Genomic DNA, 16052 nt, shown 5'->3' on the forward strand with positions numbered 1-16052 from the left:
GACACTTGATGAGGAGGGGGAGGTGTTGCCACCTAATGATCGCGGACTATTCGTGGGAACTTCCGGCCGCGTCAGGATTTGCTGATTTATGTGTTGTTGTTTGGCTTTGTGACATCTTTCATACATTTTAAGTAAAATACAAAACTATCTTAGTGTTTTTATCATTCCCTCCATTGATCTTGTGGCTATACTATACCTGTAAGCATAGAGTGATAACAATAAGTACCTGCCTGATTCCTGATCTTTGAGTGTGACCTTGCCAAGGCTACCACTGAATACACCAGTCCACTGATGGTGTTATTGGCCACCTTAAACACAAATTGGCGACTTTGTGATTAACCGTAGAGCCCTATTGTTGGGGAGGGCACACGACAGTCGATGTGCACGAGTCGTGTTCTCACTCTTTCTTAATTAGAGGCCGTTAAGATTGACTGGGAGACTCTCCTGGCGTGCAGTGGCGCCGTGAGGATCGAGGGAAGACCCGCAGGGCTACGGTGAGTTACCTTGAGCATAACTATTGCTCACCCCAGAGTAAGGGTAGAGAATAATAGAGAGGTGAAACCCCCAACACAATACAAATGATAAAAAACAATGTGTTTTCATTAGTATTAACTATAATGTTATTGATTTTCCGTTTATATTAACGATGGAAGATGTACACGTAAAACCGCTCTAATCCGGCTGAAACGTCGATATATGCAATAAAAACCGAACTTCTCCCCTTTTCAATATCTTACTCAGTATTTTAACGAGAAACAAATAGATGATTGAAAGTGAAGTATTTAAGGTTATCATCTAATCAATTATGTGTTTGCATCATTTTTATCGTATATATATATGAATTAATACCCATGGTCGGAAAATTCACAAAAACGTGGAAAACGGCAAAATATTGCTTAATTCGATGATATTTTGTTTAAATCACATGAAGGAAAAGGAGATGATAAACGTCAAAATATTGCTATATTCGATGATTTTTCGTACGAAACAAAATGCAAGAAAACTTGCTTAAAATGCAATATTATGCGAAATTCTGAGATTTGAAGGCCAAATCACATATCGTGATACTACATGAAATAGTATCGAAATATTGGTAAAAATGAATATATTTACGTAATATCAAACTACATGAAAAACGTGAAAAAAGTCACTATATAACTATATTTGAGGATTTTAACTTCAAATCATAGAGCGAGGTTTCGTATTATTTAGATCGAAGAAAAGACATATGACAATGTTGTTTCCAATACAAATGATAAAAAACAATGTGTTTTCATTAGAATTAACTATAATGTTCTTGATTTTCCGTTTATATTAACGATGGCAGATGTACACGTAAAACCGCTCTAATCCGGCTGAAACGTCGATATATGCATTAAAAACCGAACTTCTCCCCTTTTCAATATCTTACTCAGTATTTTAACGAGAAACAAATAGATGATTGAAAATGAAGTATTTAAGGTTATTATCTAATCAATTATGTGTTTGCATCATTTTTACCGTATATATATATGAATTAATACCCATGGACGGAAAATTCACAAAAACGTGGAAAACGGCAAAATATTGCCTAATTCGATGATATTTTGTTTAAATCACATGAAGGAAAAGGAGATGATAAACGTTAAAATATTGCTAAATTCGATGATTTTTCGTACGAAGCAAAATGCAAGAAAACTTGCTTAAAATGCAATATTATGCGAAATTATGAGATTGAAGGCCAAATCACATATCGTGATACTACATGAAATAGTATCGAAATATTGGTAAAAATGAATATATTTACGTAATATCAATCTACATGAAAAACGTGAAAAAAAGTCACTATATAACCATATTTGAGGATTTTAACTTCAAATCATAGAGCGAGGTTTCGTATTATTTAGTTCCAAGAAAAGACATATGACAATGTTGTTTCCAATACAAATGATAAAAAACAATGTGTTTTCATTAGAACTAACTATAATGTTCTTGATTTTCCGTTTATATTAACGATGGAAGATGTACACGTAAAACCGCTCTAATCCGGCTGAAACGTCGATATATGCAATAAAAACCGAACTTCTCCCCTTTTCAATATCTTACTCAGTATTTTAACGAGAAACAAATAGATGATTGAAAATGAAGTATTTAAGGTTATTATCTAATCAATTATGTGTTTGCATCATTTTTATCGTATATATATATGAATTAATACCCATGGACGGAAAATTCACAAAAACGTGGAAAACGGCAAAATATTGCCTAATTCGATGATATTTTGTTTAAATCACATGAAGGAAAAGGAGATGATAAACGTCAAAATATTGCTATATTCGATGATTTTTCGTACGAAACAAAATGCAAGAAAACTTGCTTAAAATGCAATATTATGCGAAATTCTGAGATTTGAAGGCCAAATCACATACCGTGATACTACATGAAATAGTATCGAAATATTGGTAAAAATGAATATATTTACGTAATATCAATCTACATGAAAAACGTGAAAAAAAGTCGCTATATAACCATATTTGAGGATTTTAACTTCAAATCATAGAGCGAGGTTTCGTATTATTTAGTTCCAAGAAAAGACATATGACAATGTTGTTTCCAATACAAATGATAAAAAACAATGTGTTTTCATTAGAATTAACTATAATGTTATTGATTTTCCGTTTATATTAACGATGGAAGATGTACACGTAAAACCGCTCTAATCCGGCTGAAACGTCGATATATGCAATAAAAACCGAACTTCTCCCCTTTTCAATATCTTACTCAGTATTTTATCGAGAAACAAATAGATGATTGAAAATGAAGTATTTAAGGTTATTATCTAATCAATTATGTGTTTACATCATTTTTATCGTATATATATATGAATTAATACCCATGGACGGAAAATTCACAAAAACGTGAAAAACGGCAAAATATTGCCTAATTCGATGATATTTTGTTTAAATCACATGAAGGAAAAGGAGATGATAAACGTTAAAATATTGCTAAATTCGATGATTTTTCGTACGAAGCAAAATGCAAGAAAACTTGCTTAAAATGCAATATTATGCGAAATTCTGAGATTTGAAGGCCAAATCACATATCGTGATACTACATGAAATAGTATCGAAATATTGGTAAAAATGAATATATTTACGTAATATCAAACTACATGAAAAACGTGAAAAAAGTCACTATATAACCATATTTGAGGATTTTAACTTCAAATCATAGAGCGAGGTTTCGTATTATTTAGATCCAAGAAAAGACATATGACAATGTTGTTTCCAATACAAATGATAAAAAACAATGTGTTTTCATTAGAATTAACTATAATGTTCTTGATTTTCCGTTAATATTAACGAGGGAAGATGTACACGTAAAACCGCTCTAATCCGGCTGAAACGTCGTTATATGCAATAAAAACCGAACTTCTCCCCTTTTCAACATCTTACTCAGTATTTTAACGAGAAACAAATAGATGATTGAAAATGAAGTATTTAAGGTTATTATCTAATCAATTATGTGTTTGCATCATTTTATCGTATATATATGAATTAAAACCCATGGACTGAAAATTCACAAATACGTGGAAAACGGCAAAATATTGCCTAATTCTATGATATTTTGTTTAAATCACATGAAGGAAAAGGAGATGATAAACGTCAAAATATTGCTATATTCGATGATTTTTCGTACGAAACAAAATGCAAGAAAACTTGCTTAAAATGCAATATTATGCGAAATTCTGAGATTTGAAGGCCAAATCACATATCGTGAAATAGTATCGAAATATTGGTAAAAATGAATATATTTACGTAATATCAATCTACATGAAAAACGTGAAAAAAAGTCGCTATATAACCATATTTGAGGATTTTAACTTCAAATCATAGAGCGAGGTTTCGTATTATTTAGTTCCAAGAAAAGACATATGACAATGTTGTTTCCAATACAAATGATAAAAAACAATGTGTTTTCATTAGAATTAACTATTATGTTATTGATTTTCCGTTTATATTAACGATGGAAGATGTACACGTAAAACCGCTCTAATCCGGCTGAAACGTCGATATATGCAATAAAAACCGAACTTCTCCCCTTTTCAATATCTTACTCAGTATTTTAACGAGAAACAAATAGATGATTGAAAATGAAGTATTTAAGGTTATTATCTAATCAATTATGTGTTTACATCATTTTTATCGTATATATATATGAATTAATACCCATGGACGGAAAATTCACAAAAACGTGAAAAACGGCAAAATATTGCCTAATTCGATGATATTTTGTTTAAATCACATGAAGGAAAAGGAGATGATAAACGTTAAAATATTGCTAAATTCGATGATTTTTCGTACGAAGCAAAATGCAAGAAAACTTGCTTAAAATGCAATATTATGCGAAATTCTGAGATTTGAAGGCCAAATCACATATCGTGATACTACATGAAATAGTATCGAAATATTGGTAAAAATGAATATATTTACGTAATATCAAACTACATGAAAAACGTGAAAATTCACTATATAACCATATTTGAGGATTTATACTTCAAATCATAGAGCGAGGTTTCGTATTATTTAGTTCCAAGAAAAGACATATGACAATGTTGTTTCCAATACAAATGATAAAAAACAATGTGTTTTCATTAGAACTAACTATAATGTTCTTGATTTTCCGTTTATATTAACGATGGAAGATGTACACGTAAAATCGCTCTAATCCGGCTGAAACGTCGATATATGCAATAAAAACCGTACTTCTCCCCTTTTCAATATCTTACTCAGTATTTTAACGAGAAACAAATAGATGAATGAAAATGAAGTATTTAAGGTTATTATCTAATCAATTATGTGTTTGCATCATTTTTATCGTATATATATATGAATTAATACCCATGGACGGAAAATTCACAAAAACGTGGAAAACGGCAAAATATTGCCTAATTCGATGATATTTTGTTTAAATCACATGAAGGAAAAGGAGATGATAAACGTCAAAATATTGCTATATTCGATGATTTTTCGTACGAAACAAAATGCAAGAAAACTTGCTTAAAATGCAATATTATGCGAAATTCTGAGATTTGAAGGCCAAATCACATACCGTGATACTACATGAAATAGTATCGAAATATTGGTAAAAATGAATATATTTACGTAATATCAAACTACATGAAAAACGTGAAAAAAGTCACTATATAACCATATTTGAGGATTTTAACTTCACATGAAGTTAAATCACATGAAGGAAAAGGGGATGATAAACGTCAAAATATTGCTAAATTCGATGATTTTCCGTACGAAACAAAATGCAAGAAAACTTGCTTAAAATGCAATATTATGCGAAATTCTGAGATTTCAAGGCCAAATCACATATCGTGATACTACATGAAATAGTATCGAAATATTGGTAAAAATGAATATATTTACGTAATATCAAACTACATGAAAAACGTGAAAAAAGTCACTATATAACCATATTTGAGGATTTTAACTTCAAATCATAGAGCGAGGTTTCGTATTATTTAGTTCCAAGAAAAGACATATGACAATGTTGTTTCCAATACAAATGATAAAAAACAATGTGTTTTCATTAGAATTAACTATAATGTTCTTGATTTTCCGTTTATATTAACGATGGAAGATGTACACGTAAAACCGCTCTAATCCGGTTGAAACGTCGATATATGCAATAAAAACCGAACTTCTCCCCTTTTCAACATCTTACTCATTATTTTAACGAGAAACAAATAGATGATTGAAAATGAAGTATTTAAGGTTATTATCTAATCAATTATGTGTTTGCATCATTTTTATCGTATATATATATGAATTAAAACCCATGGACTGAAAATTCACAAAAACGTGGAAAACGGCAAAATATTGCCTAATTCGATGATATTTTGTTTAAATCACATGAAGGAAAAGGAGATGATAAACGTCAAAATATTGCTATATTCGATGATTTTTCGTACGAAACAAAATGCAAGAAAACTTGCTTAAAATGCAATATTATGCGAAATTCTGAGATTTGAAGGCCAAATCACATATCGTGAAATAGTATCGAAATATTGGTAAAAATGAATATATTTACGTAATATCAATCTACATGAAAAACGTGAAAAAAAGTCGCTATATAACCATATTTGAGGATTTTAACTTCAAATCATAGAGCGAGGTTTCGTATTATTTTGATCCAAGAAAAGACATATGACAATGTTGTTTCCAATACAAATGATAAAATACAATGTGTTTTCATTAGAATAACCTATAATGTTCTTGATTTTCCGTTTATATTAACGAGGGAAGATGTACGCGTAAAACCGCTCTAATCCGGCTGAAACGTCGATATATGCAATAAAAACCGAACTTCTCCCCTTTTCAATATCTTACTCAGTATTTTAACGAGAAACAAATAGATGATTGAAAATGAAGTATTTAAGGTTATTATCTAATCAATTATGTGTTTGCATCATTTTTATCGTATATATATGAATTAAAACCCATGGACTGAAAATTCACAAATACGTGGAAAACGGCAAAATATTGCCTAATTCGATGATATTTTGTTTAAATCACATGAAGGAAAAGGAGATGATAAACGTCAAAATATTGCTATATTCGATGATTTTTCGTACGAAACGAAATACAAGAAAACTTGCTCAAAATGCAATATTATGCAAAATTCTGAGATTTGAAGGCCAAATCACATATCGTGATACTACATGAAATAGTATCGAAATATTGGTAAAAATGAATATATTTACGTAATATCAAACTACATAAAAAACGTGAAAAAGTCACTATATAACCATATTTGAGGATTTTAACTTCAAATCATAGAGCGAGGTTTCGTATTATTTAGTTCCAAGAAAAGACATATGACAATGTTGTTTCCAATACAAATGATAAAAAACAATGTGTTTTCATTAGAATTAACTATAATGTTCTTGATTTTCCGTTTATATTAACGATGGAAGATGTACACGTAAAACCGCTCTAATCCGGTTGAAACGTCGATATATGCAATAAAAACCGAACTTCTCCCCTTTTCAACATCTTACTCATTATTTTAACGAGAAACAAATAGATGATTGAAAATGAAGTATTTAAGGTTATTATCTAATCAATTATGTGTTTGCATCATTTTTATCGTATATATATGAATTAAAACCCATGGACTGAAAATTCACAAAAACGTGGAAAACGGCAAAATATTGCCTAATTCGATGATATTTTGTTTAAATCACATGAAGGAAAAGGAGATGATAAACGTCAAAATATTGCTATATTCGATGATTTTTCGTACGAAACAAAATGCAAGAAAACTTGCTTAAAATGCAATATTATGCGAAATTCTGAGATTTGAAGGCCAAATCACATATCGTGATACTACATGAAATAGTATCGAAATATTGGTAAAAATGAATATATTTACGTAATATCAATCTACATGAAAAACGTGAAAAAAAGTCGCTATATAACCATATTTGAGGATTTTAACTTCAAATCATAGAGCGAGGTTTCGTATTATTTAGTTCCAAGAAAAGACATATGACAATGTTGTTTCCAATACAAATGATAAAAAACAATGTGTTTTCATTAGAATTAACTATAATGTTATTGATTTTCCGTTTATATTAACGATGGAAGATGTACACGTAAAACCGCTCTAATCCGGCTGAAACGTCGATATATGAAATAAAAACCGAACTTCTCCCCTTTTCAATATCTTACTCAGTATTTTATCGAGAAACAAATAGATGATTGAAAATGAAGTATTTAAGGTTATTATCTAATCAATTATGTGTTTACATCATTTTTATCGTATATATATATGAATTAATACCCATGGACGGAAAATTCACAAAAACGTGAAAAACGGCAAAATATTGCCTAATTCGATGATATTTTGTTTAAATCACATGAAGGAAAAGGAGATGATAAACGTTAAAATATTGCTAAATTCGATGATTTTTCGTACGAAGCAAAATGCAAGAAAACTTGCTTAAAATGCAATATTATGCGAAATTCTGAGATTTGAAGGCCAAATCACATATCGTGATACTACATGAAATAGTATCGAAATATTGGTAAAAATGAATATATTTACGTAATATCAAACTACATGAAAAACGTGAAAAAAGTCACTATATAACCATATTTGAGGATTTTAACTTCAAATCATAGAGCGAGGTTTCGTATTATTTAGATCCAAGAAAAGACATATGACAATGTTGTTTCCAATACAAATGATAAAAAACAATGTGTTTTCATTAGAATTAACTATAATGTTCTTGATTTTCCGTTAATATTAACGAGGGAAGATGTACACGTAAAACCGCTCTAATCCGGCTGAAACGTCGTTATATGCAATAAAAACCGAACTTCTCCCCTTTTCAACATCTTACTCAGTATTTTAACGAGAAACAAATAGATGATTGAAAATGAAGTATTTAAGGTTATTATCTAATCAATTATGTGTTTGCATCATTTTATCGTATATATATGAATTAAAACCCATGGACTGAAAATTCACAAATACGTGGAAAACGGCAAAATATTGCCTAATTCTATGATATTTTGTTTAAATCACATGAAGGAAAAGGAGATGATAAACGTCAAAATATTGCTATATTCGATGATTTTTCGTACGAAACAAAATGCAAGAAAACTTGCTTAAAATGCAATATTATGCGAAATTCTGAGATTTGAAGGCCAAATCACATATCGTGAAATAGTATCGAAATATTGGTAAAAATGAATATATTTACGTAATATCAATCTACATGAAAAACGTGAAAAAAAGTCGCTATATAACCATATTTGAGGATTTTAACTTCAAATCATAGAGCGAGGTTTCGTATTATTTAGTTCCAAGAAAAGACATATGACAATGTTGTTTCCAATACAAATGATAAAAAACAATGTGTTTTCATTAGAATTAACTATTATGTTATTGATTTTCCGTTTATATTAACGATGGAAGATGTACACGTAAAACCGCTCTAATCCGGCTGAAACGTCGATATATGCAATAAAAACCGAACTTCTCCCCTTTTCAATATCTTACTCAGTATTTTAACGAGAAACAAATAGATGATTGAAAATGAAGTATTTAAGGTTATTATCTAATCAATTATGTGTTTACATCATTTTTATCGTATATATATATGAATTAATACCCATGGACGGAAAATTCACAAAAACGTGAAAAACGGCAAAATATTGCCTAATTCGATGATATTTTGTTTAAATCACATGAAGGAAAAGGAGATGATAAACGTTAAAATATTGCTAAATTCGATGATTTTTCGTACGAAGCAAAATGCAAGAAAACTTGCTTAAAATGCAATATTATGCGAAATTCTGAGATTTGAAGGCCAAATCACATATCGTGATACTACATGAAATAGTATCGAAATATTGGTAAAAATGAATATATTTACGTAATATCAAACTACATGAAAAACGTGAAAATTCACTATATAACCATATTTGAGGATTTATACTTCAAATCATAGAGCGAGGTTTCGTATTATTTAGTTCCAAGAAAAGACATATGACAATGTTGTTTCCAATACAAATGATAAAAAACAATGTGTTTTCATTAGAACTAACTATAATGTTCTTGATTTTCCGTTTATATTAACGATGGAAGATGTACACGTAAAATCGCTCTAATCCGGCTGAAACGTCGATATATGCAATAAAAACCGTACTTCTCCCCTTTTCAATATCTTACTCAGTATTTTAACGAGAAACAAATAGATGAATGAAAATGAAGTATTTAAGGTTATTATCTAATCAATTATGTGTTTGCATCATTTTTATCGTATATATATATGAATTAATACCCATGGACGGAAAATTCACAAAAACGTGGAAAACGGCAAAATATTGCCTAATTCGATGATATTTTGTTTAAATCACATGAAGGAAAAGGAGATGATAAACGTCAAAATATTGCTATATTCGATGATTTTTCGTACGAAACAAAATGCAAGAAAACTTGCTTAAAATGCAATATTATGCGAAATTCTGAGATTTGAAGGCCAAATCACATACCGTGATACTACATGAAATAGTATCGAAATATTGGTAAAAATGAATATATTTACGTAATATCAAACTACATGAAAAACGTGAAAAAAGTCACTATATAACCATATTTGAGGATTTTAACTTCACATGAAGTTAAATCACATGAAGGAAAAGGGGATGATAAACGTCAAAATATTGCTAAATTCGATGATTTTCCGTACGAAACAAAATGCAAGAAAACTTGCTTAAAATGCAATATTATGCGAAATTCTGAGATTTCAAGGCCAAATCACATATCGTGATACTACATGAAATAGTATCGAAATATTGGTAAAAATGAATATATTTACGTAATATCAAACTACATGAAAAACGTGAAAAAAGTCACTATATAACCATATTTGAGGATTTTAACTTCAAATCATAGAGCGAGGTTTCGTATTATTTAGTTCCAAGAAAAGACATATGACAATGTTGTTTCCAATACAAATGATAAAAAACAATGTGTTTTCATTAGAATTAACTATAATGTTCTTGATTTTCCGTTTATATTAACGATGGAAGATGTACACGTAAAACCGCTCTAATCCGGTTGAAACGTCGATATATGCAATAAAAACCGAACTTCTCCCCTTTTCAACATCTTACTCATTATTTTAACGAGAAACAAATAGATGATTGAAAATGAAGTATTTAAGGTTATTATCTAATCAATTATGTGTTTGCATCATTTTTATCGTATATATATGAATTAAAACCCATGGACTGAAAATTCACAAAAACGTGGAAAACGGCAAAATATTGCCTAATTCGATGATATTTTGTTTAAATCACATGAAGGAAAAGGAGATGATAAACGTCAAAATATTGCTATATTCGATGATTTTTCGTACGAAACAAAATGCAAGAAAACTTGCTTAAAATGCAATATTATGCGAAATTCTGAGATTTGAAGGCCAAATCACATATCGTGAAATAGTATCGAAATATTGGTAAAAATGAATATATTTACGTAATATCAATCTACATGAAAAACGTGAAAAAAAGTCGCTATATAACCATATTTGAGGATTTTAACTTCAAATCATAGAGCGAGGTTTCGTATTATTTTGATCCAAGAAAAGACATATGACAATGTTGTTTCCAATACAAATGATAAAATACAATGTGTTTTCATTAGAATAACCTATAATGTTCTTGATTTTCCGTTTATATTAACGAGGGAAGATGTACGCGTAAAACCGCTCTAATCCGGCTGAAACGTCGATATATGCAATAAAAACCGAACTTCTCCCCTTTTCAATATCTTACTCAGTATTTTAACGAGAAACAAATAGATGATTGAAAATGAAGTATTTAAGGTTATTATCTAATCAATTATGTGTTTGCATCATTTTTGTCGTATATATATGAATTAAAACCCATGGACTGAAAATTCACAAATACGTGGAAAACGGCAAAATATTGCCTAATTCGATGATATTTTGTTTAAATCACATGATGGAAAAGGAGATGATAAACGTCAAAATATTGCTATATTCGATGATTTTTCGTACGAAACGAAATACAAGAAAACTTGCTCAAAATGCAATATTATGCAAAATTCTGAGATTTGAAGGCCAAATCACATATCGTGATACTACATGAAATAGTATCGAAATATTGGTAAAAAATGAATATATTTACGTAATATCAAACTACATAAAAAACGTGAAAAAGTCACTATATAACCATATTTGAGGATTTTAACTTCAAATCATAGAGCGAGGTTTCGTATTATTTAGTTCCAAGAAAAGACATATGACAATGTTGTTTCCAATACAAATGATAAAAAACAATGTGTTTTCATTAGAATTAACTATAATGTTCTTGATTTTCCGTTTATATTAACGATGGAAGATGTACACGTAAAACCGCTCTAATCCGGTTGAAACGTCGATATATGCAATAAAAACCGAACTTCTCCCCTTTTCAACATCTTACTCATTATTTTAACGAGAAACAAATAGATGATTGAAAATGAAGTATTTAAGGTTATTATCTAATCAATTATGTGTTTGCATCATTTTTATCGTATATATATGAATTAAAACCCATGGACTGAAAATTCACAAAAACGTGGAAAACGGCAAAATATTGCCTAATTCGATGATATTTTGTTTAAATCACATGAAGGAAAAGGAGATGATAAACGTCAAAATATTGCTATATTCGATGATTTTTCGTACGAAACAAAATGCAAGAAAACTTGCTTAAAATGCAATATTATGCGAAATTCTGAGATTTGAAGGCCAAATCACATATCGTGATACTACATGAAATAGTATCGAAATATTGGTAAAAATGAATATATTTACGTAATATCAAACTACATGAAAAACGTGAAAAAAGTCACTATATAACCATATTTGAGGATTTTAACTTCAAATCATAGAGCGAGGTTTCGTATTATTTAGATCCAAGAAAAGACATATGACAATGTTGTTTCCAATACAAATGATAAAAAACAATGTGTTTTCATTAGAATTAACTATAATGTTCTTGATTTTCCGTTTATATTAACGATGGAAGATGTACACGTAAAACCGCTCTAATCCGGCTGAAGCGTCGATATATGCAATAAAAACCGAACTTCTCCCCTTTTCAATATCTTACTCAGTATTTTAACGAGAAACAAATAGATGATTAAAAATGAAGTACTTAAGGTTATTATCTAATCAATTATGTGTTTACATCATTTTTATCGTATATATATATGAATTAATACCCATGGACGGAAAATTCACAAAAACGTGGAAAACGGCAAAATATTGCCTAATTCGATGATATTTTGTTTAAATCAAATGAAGGAAAAGGAGATGATAAACGTCAAAATATTGCTATATTCGATGATTTTTCGTACGAAACAAAATGCAAGAAAACTTGCTTAAAATGCAATATTATGCGAAATTCTGAGATTTGAAGGCCAAATCACATATCGTGAAATAGTATCGAAATATTGGTAAAAATGAATATATTTACGTAATATCAATCTACATGAAAAACGTGAAAAAAAGTCGCTATATAACCATATTTGAGGATTTTAACTTCAAATCATAGAGCGAGGTTTCGTATTATTTAGTTCCAAGAAAAGACATATGACAATGTTGTTTCCAATACAAATGATAAAAAACAATGTGTTTTCATTAGAATTAACTATAATGTTATTGATTTTCCGTTTATATTAACGATGGAAGATGTACACGTAAAACCGCTCTAATCCGGCTGAAACGTCGATATATGCAATAAAAACCGAACTTCTCCCCTTTTCAATATCTTACTCAGTATTTTATCGAGAAACAAATAGATGATTGAAAATGAAGTATTTAAGGTTATTATCTAATCAATTATGTTTTTACATCATTTTTATCGTATATATATATGAATTAATACCCATGGACGGAAAATTCACAAAAACGTGAAAAACGGCAAAATATTGCCTAATTCGATGATATTTTGTTTAAATCATATGAAGGAAAAGGAGATGATAAACGTTAAAATATTGCTAAATTCGATGATTTTTCGTACGAAGCAAAATGCAAGAAAACTTGCTTAAAATGCAATATTATGCGAAATTCTGAGATTTGAAGGCCAAATCACATATCGTGATACTACATGAAATAGTATCGAAATATTGGTAAAAATGAATATATTTACGTAATATCAAACTACATGAAAAACGTGAAAATTCACTATATAACCATATTTGAGGATTTATACCTCAAATCATAGAGCGAGGTTTCGTATTATTTAGTTCCAAGAAAAGACATATGACAATGTTGTTTCCAATACAAATGATAAAAAACAATGTGTTTTCATTAGAACTAACTATAATGTTCTTGATTTTCCGTTTATATTAACGATGGAAGATATACACGTAAAATCGCTCTAATCCGGCTGAAACGTCGATATATGCAATAAAAACCGAACTTCTCCCCTTTTCAATATCTTACTCAGTATTTTAACGAGAAACAAATAGATGATTGAAAATGAAGTATTTAAGGTTATTATCTAATCAATTATGTGTTTGCATCATTTTTATCGTATATATATATGAATTAATACCCATGGACGGAAAATTCAGAAAAACGTGGAAAACGGCAAAATATTGCCTAATTCGATGATATTTTGTTTAAATCACATGAAGGAAAAGGAGATGATAAACGTCAAAATATTGCTATATTCGATGATTTTTCGTACGAAACAAAATGCAAGAAAACTTGCTTAAAATGCGATATTATGCGAAATTCTGAGATTTGAAGGCCAAATCACATATCGTGATACTACATGAAATAGTATCGAAATATTGGTAAAAATGAATATATTTACGTAATATCAAACTACATGAAAAACGTGAAAAAAGTCACTATATAACCATATTTGAGGATTTAACCTACAAATCATAGAGCGAGGTTTCGTATTATTTAGATCCAAGAAAAGACATATGACAATGTTGTTTCGAATGCAAATGATAAAAAACAATGTTTTCATTAGAATTAACTATAATGTTCTTGATTTTCCGTTAATATTAACGAGGGAAGATGTACACGTAAAACCGCTCTAATCCGGCTGAAACGTCGATATATGCAATAAAAACCGAACTTCTCCCCTTTTCAACATCTTACTCAGTATTTTAACGAGAAACAAATAGATGATTGAAAATGAAGTATTTAAGGTTATTATCTAATCAATTATGTGTTTGCATCATTTTTATCGTATATATATGAATTAATACCCATGGACGGAAAATTCACAAAAACGTGGAAAACGGCAAAATATTGCCTAATTCGATGATATTTTGTTTAAATCACATGAAGGAAAAGGGGATGATAAACGTCAAAATATTGCTAAATTCGATGATTTTCCGTACGAAACAAAATGCAAGAAAACTTGCTTAAAATGCAATATTATGCGAAATTCTGAGATTTCAAGGCCAAATCACATATCGTGATACTACATGAAATAGTATCGAAATATTGGTAAAAATGAATATATTTACGTAATATCAAACTACATGAAAAACGTGAAAAAAGTCACTATATAACCATATTTGAGGATTTTAACTTCAAATCATAGAGCGAGGTTTCGTATTATTTAGTTCCAAGAAAAGACATATGACAATGTTGTTTCCAATACAAATGATAAAAAACAATGTGTTTTCATTAGAATTAACTATAATGTTCTTGATTTTCCGTTTATATTAACGATGAAAGATGTACACGTAAAACCGCTCTAATCCGGTTGAAACGTCGATATATGCAATAAAAACCGAACTTCTCCCCTTTTCAACATCTTACTCATTATTTTAACGAGAAACAAATAGATGATTGAAAATGAAGTATTTAAGGTTATTATCTAATCAATTATGTGTTTGCATCATTTTTATCGTATATATATGAATTAAAACCCATGGACTGAAAATTCACAAAAACGTGGAAAACGGCAAAATATTGCCTAATTCGATGATATTTTGTTTAAATCACATGAAGGAAAAGGAGATGATAAACGTCAAAATATTGCTATATTCGATGATTTTTCGTACGAAACAAAATGCAAGAAAACTTGCTTAAAATGCAATATTATGCGAAATTCTGAGATTTGAAGGCCAAATCACATATCGTGATACTACATGAAATAGTATCGAAATATTGGTAAAAATGAATATATTTACGTAATATCAAACTACATGAAAAACGTGAAAAAAGTCACTATATAACCATATTTGAGGATTTTAACTTCAAATCATAGAGCGAGGTTTCGTATTATTTAGATCCAAGAAAAGACATATGACAATGTTGTTTCCAATACAAATGATAAAAAACAATGTGTTTTCATTAGAATTAACTATAATGTTCTTGATTTTCCGTTTATATTAACGATGGAAGATGTACACGTAAAACCGCTCTAATCCGGCTGAAGCGTCGATATATGCAATAAAAACCGAACTTCTCCCCTTTTCAATATCTTACTCAGTATTTTAAC

This window comes from Procambarus clarkii, chromosome 11 (assembly GCF_040958095.1).
Source record: "Procambarus clarkii isolate CNS0578487 chromosome 11, FALCON_Pclarkii_2.0, whole genome shotgun sequence".
NCBI classification, from domain to species: domain Eukaryota; kingdom Metazoa; phylum Arthropoda; class Malacostraca; order Decapoda; family Cambaridae; genus Procambarus; species Procambarus clarkii.